Consider the following 6,497-nt stretch of genomic DNA (forward strand, 5'->3'; position numbering starts at 1 on the left):
TGATCCTGGATGAAGGGTGGAGTTATAAAAGATAGATTTCAAAGAGTATATAATGTAGCTTGCACTACAAGAAAAATGTAAATTTTCGACAGAAAATTTTCGACGGATATGGATCTGTGGAAAATTTTCGACAGAAATATAAATCTGTCAGAAATTTCTGACGGAATATTCCGTCGGAAATTTCTGACGGAAAAATAAATCCGTCAGAAATTTCTGACGGATTATTTTTGACGAAATATTCCGTCAGAAATTTTCGACGGATTTATATTTCCGTCAGAAATTTCTGACGAAAATATAAATCCGTCGAAAATTTCTTATTTTTATTTTTTTGAATTCTTATTTTTAATTTCTTATTTTAATTTCTTATTTTTAATTTCTTATTTTTAATTTCTTATATATATTTGTAGTTTAAAAATTTTATATATAACTTTTAAAGGTATAAATATATATTATAATTATTTATTACAAGTTTTTTATATCTACGATTAGTATTAAAGATGAAAATAAATTAGCTCATATTATATTTTATTATAATTTAGTTGGTTTGAACCTAACTTTCTTTAAAAATATATCTTAAGTATGACTTATTTATCTATCATATACATTTTTTAAATGTTTGGGTAGAACTACAATCATAAAGACTTATTTTATAATAATTTAATACTATTAAAAATAAAAATAAATATGTTAAATTTTATAAAAAAATTTAGATGATAATTTATTTTAAAATATATCTTATAATAACAATTCTAAATGAAACATAAATCTTCTGATTTTTCTTATTTTGATTTTTTTAATCAATATATATAATTTTACTATTTTGATTTTTTCAATCAAAGTATATACAATAAATAAAAAACACAAAAGATAAACATGCATGCTACAAATTTTATTTTATCAAAAAATTATTTATTTTAATATATTACATTATATATATATCTATTATAATTAAAATTTTAAAAAAAATTAATTCGTTATTAAGAAAAAAGTTTTATCACATGAGAATTAATTTCTTTCAAAAATTTGACAGATATCAAATAAATAAACATTTTTTCTGAATCTATATATTTATTTTATTAGAATATAATTATTATTTTTAAAATTATTATTTTTTAGATAAAAAATTATGTATATGTCAAATAGTAGTGGGGGCAAGTGCCCCACTATTCCAAACGTGCATTCGTCCCTGTATATATATATATATATATATATATATATATGTATATATAAATATATATGTATATATATATATATGTATATATATATATATATATAATATAGGGGGTTATAATTATACTGGTGTAAATGTGAATTTTGTAAATCCAATCGTTAAATTGAAAGTTCATATCACTTTATACGTGTATATCAAATTTTGTTAAAATTGAACAACAACTGGAAGGTAATCAAAGTGTTCATATTTTAGTGTATTTTGAAATGAATATATTACATCAATTTTGTTTTATAAAAATGGAGTATCAAATTATCTTGGATTAATATAAAGTTTTGTATATATAATCTATAAGAGATATGAACTTTCAATCTAAAAGTTGAATTTACCAAATTCACATTTAATATAAAGTTATTGAGCGGTGTAATACTTAGTAAAAGTCACATTTAATATATATATATATATGAGGGGGTTATAAATACATTTTTTTTAATTTTATATGTTTGATTTAAGATAACTTACAAAATAACTCTTGGTAAAGTTATTCCGTGCAATAACTCATGGTGTGTGTTGAATTTCATCGATCCAATTAATTGCTAAATTAAAAGTTATTAAATTTTACTAATAATTAATATAAAAAAATTAATTAGTTTTGGAATAAATTATTTGCTAATTAACAATATAATTGAAACATTAATTATTTTAAATTATTTAACTAAAATCTTATTGAAAATTTACTATATGATTTTAATATTTTTGTATAACTAATATCTGGTCTTAAATTTGATATGAGAATATTATATATAATTAGATAAGATTTAAAGTTAGTATTTTATTAATAGTTGATAATTAAAAAAAAACAAGGATAAATACATTTTTTGAATTTTATATGTTTGATTTAAGGTAAATAAATATATTAAATTAATTAATAATTTATTTAAAATATTAAAATTTAATTTATAAGTATGTAATAAATAAATATTTATAATTTTATAAATTATATTATCATTATAAATTATAAAATTAAATAATTTAAATTATAATTTTAAATAGAAATAAGTAGATGTTAATTATAAAAGTAAGTACATATAAAAAAAAGAATAATTAAATATTATTATTATTATTTTTATTATTATTGTTAATATAAAATTATTATATATTATTATTATAGTACAAATATGAGATTGTATATTTGAGGATGACTTAAATGAATTAATTTGTATAAGTTATACTGACAACATATATACATTTCGGTAGCTTACTCATCAGAACTTCACAATTAAGCGTGCTGGACTTGGAGTAGTACTGGGATGGGTGACCTTCTGGGAAGTTTCCCAGAAATTGCACAAGTAAGGATAAAACACGCTAAACAGTGAAATATCATGAAATAGAATCCTAGAGAGGCCAAATATGAGAGTTGTTACATTAATAAATTTATTAAAATTAAAAAAAAATTATAATTTCCGACGGAAAATTCCGTCAGAAATTTCTTACGGATATTTCCGTCGAAAATTTTCGGAATTTTTCGACTGATATTTCTGTCAGAAATTTCCGATGGAATTTTTCGACAGAATTTTTCGTCGAAAATTTCCGTTGGAAAAATTATTTCTGATGGATCTTTTTTCCGACGCCACTTTTTCCGAAGGATTGAAAGCCGTCGGAAATTCATCGGAAAACAAAAAATTCGTCAAAAATTTACCTATTTCCGTCGGAAATTTCCGTAAAAAATCAGCATTTTTCTTGTAGTGTTGAGATAAGGGGATGAAGGTGGGAGATGCATGTAAGTGGTTTGAGGGGAGGTGGGAGGGTACTTGGGAGTAGAGGAGGTCATCGTTTGAATGGGCAAAGGAGTCTTTTTTAGAGTTGGAAGAGGTGTTGAGAAATGTAAGGAGAGTGAGGATGATTGTTGGGTTTGAAGACATGAAAAATAGGGATAATTTTGTGTCAAATTGACATATAAGACAATTATGACTAATAAGAGGTGAAATACAAACACTAGTGAGAAAAAGACTTTTAAAATTGATAATCTTTTACTTGTAAAATTGATTTTTTGTAGGATTTTAAAAGAGCAAAATTTGGTAAGTCTTGCCTTTTAAAATTAGTCGTCAATCGATTTTAAAAATGGACAAGTTTAAGGCTTAGGTTTTTCATAATCAATTATCAAATAATCAATTTTAAAAGTAAATTTTTAAAATTAATTATTTGATAACTGATTTTATAAGTCGACTTTTAAAATCATTTATGAAACAACAAATTTTAAAAATGACATTTTTTAAATAATAGATCTATTTTAGGAGTATACCAAAACAAAACCTACAAATCCAACGATATCAAATAGTTTTGAGATACTCATTCTACCCTAACATACATAATAAAATAATAAGTAGAATGAATTACCAAAATCGGGTAAAATGGTTCACATATTAAAAAAAAATGTACTTCCAATATCCAAATGGATTAAAACAAGGTTTAGAAAATCGATAAGTTCATAAACCGTTTCAAAAGAAATAAATACAAACTCCAATTACATTAAAATTAATGATCTAAAAGTTTGTTGCCCCGAGGTCACATTATCATAGCACTCCCATGACTCAACTATTGACATCTTGAATGTCACTCATGTTTGGAACTTCCTCACCTAAAAACAACCAATCATAAATTTCACAAATATTAAGTCAATATATTTTATCATCACATCCCAAATCACACAGATACACAAATCATTCATATCCACCATATCACACAACTAGCACCATGTCATGCTCACGCCACCGTTGTCGCATCACACACCCGGCATCATGCCACGCATACATCTATGCTAACTGCCACACATCTCGCACTATGTCATGTTCATGTAACCACTATCACATTACATGCCTAATGTCGTGCAACACATACATTTATGCCAAGACATCACACCACAATCCACAACTCAATTCCACATCACATACACAACCAACATTTTAACATAAAATAATAAGTCATACACATATCTTGCACAACCTCCTCATACACATCAATCTTTTTATTTACAACTAGTTTAAATTCCATCTACCACACACCATTTATATTTATTCATACAATAGTCATTACTGGATATCATACAATTCATAACCATCATCAAAATCCATCAATATAATACCATATTTCACAATCTCACATCAAACTCATTCAATCATATTATAAGTATTATAAAGAATCACTAATAAATCATAAATTATCACAAACATGCCAAAAAGGGGGTGCCAAAATGTCAAAAATGCAAACCAAAATAAAACACCTGCGTCGAGCATTGTAAATCCTGATAGCTTGATCTCTACTGACTATTTTGACCATAACTTGAGTTATACACATCCTTTTTGAGTGATTTCAAAGTAATTAGAAATATAACAACCAAAGCTCCAACTTTTGTGAATAATAGAAAGCCTAAAAATGGCGTTAAGGTCACCTCGCATGGCTGACAACACAAAACATAATATTTCACGCACTCGAATGGAAATTGAACTTATAACTGCATAAATCAATCAATTCTTAACATTTTTATACGATTCTAGAATCTAAATTATAGCCCCAAGTGCCTACTTTCTAACCTAACAAACGGAAATTGATTTGGTTAATCACACAGAAAAATATTACAAAAATACTAAGGTACATCCAAAAGTAAAATCTCTCAATTACACATTAATTTATTTAATTATGGGTGCTCATTAATCTACAAGAATCCTAACTTAAAGAGCACATCCCAATGAATTCAATTATCATCTAGATTATCAATTTCACCAAAAAATATAATAACCATATTTATAAATAAATATAAAATCTGATTGAATAATCAATTTAACAAAACAACATACCAATTAACAAAACTTCAATCCCTCATGAACCCTAACTCACATGAACATTACAAACAACTCAATCTCTCTCTCAGAACATCTAGTTTAATATCTAATATCAAAAAATAAAATAACCATATTTATAAATAAATATAAAATCTGATTGAATAATCAATTTAACAAAACAACATACCAATTAACAAAACTTCAATCCCTCATAAACCCTAACTCACATGAACATTACAAACAACTCAATCTCTCTCTCAGAACATCTAGTTTAATATCTAATATCAAAAAATACACTCACAAGTCCACAAAGAAATTATCAGAATCATTAGGCATCTAAATAGAAACAAATATAAATTACCAAAATCCTAGGGAACTTTCCTTTTTCCCATTCTCTCATGTGACTTCACATACAAAAATCCCATTTTCCCCATGTAGACACCCAGTTTCGTCCGGGGGCACACAAACAAGGAAAATGACCTCCGTTATGAAGGGAAGGAGCTCCCGAAATAGGCAAACAACAAGACAGGACATCAGAAGACCTAAAGCCTAAATAAGTTGGTTTTAATAGCCCAGAACGGGCTGTTCCAACACCGGAACGGGCCATTCCCAAGACTGGAACGGGCCATTCCCAAGACCGGAACGGGCCGTTCCAAAACAGGTTGTTATAAGCAAGATTTGCACCCAGAACGGGCCGTTCCAGATTCCTATTTTACCTATAAAAAACTTTCCCAGAACTGGCTGTTCTAAAGATGGAACGGGCCGTTCCAAATCATCAAATGGGCCTAAAACCCTAATCTGGAACGGGCCGTTCCAGAACAGCTTTGTGTAAGTAAAATTTGAAGCCAAAATGGGCCGTTTCACTTTTGGAATAGGCCGTTCCAGTTTCTTATTTTACCCAAAATGGAGTAGCCTAGAACGGGCCGTTTTGAATCCGGAACAGGCCGTTCTGGCCCCTTCTGATTCCTATAAATAGAGGCCTCGGGCACAGTTCTCCAAGCGGCCAGAGAAATTTCGAATAAAACTCCTTTGAGCACGAAAATTCTCTATCTCTCTCCCTTCTATTATTTTTCTTGAGATTTGTGTCACATCTCTATATTCTCTCTCCCTCGTATTGTATTTCTTGAGATTTGTGAGGCATACTGTAGTGTGAAAGGTCGCCACAAAGCACCTTCTCCATATTCGAAGATTCAATAAAGCTTGTTCAAGAGGTAATTCAGTCAATCTTCTTCTCTCCCTTTTATTTCTCATCTTTATCTCTTTTTTTGTTATAATAAACGTTATAATGTAGATATTTTAGGGTTAATCACTTAATTTATATTTTAAGCATGTAAATAAATATTAATAAAGGGGATTTAATATTTATATTATTATTGTTTATGATGTTAACTTTGTCATAGGGTACCGATTAAGGGCGTTGTAGGGGTGCTTAATACCTTCCCTACACGTAACGGACCCCCGAACCCAATTCTGGTTATCAAGGCCATTAT

Source organism: Cajanus cajan, chromosome 2 (genome assembly GCF_000230855.2).
Source record: "Cajanus cajan strain Asha chromosome 2, NIPB_CcT2T_4, whole genome shotgun sequence".
Taxonomy (NCBI): Eukaryota; Viridiplantae; Streptophyta; class Magnoliopsida; order Fabales; family Fabaceae; genus Cajanus; species Cajanus cajan.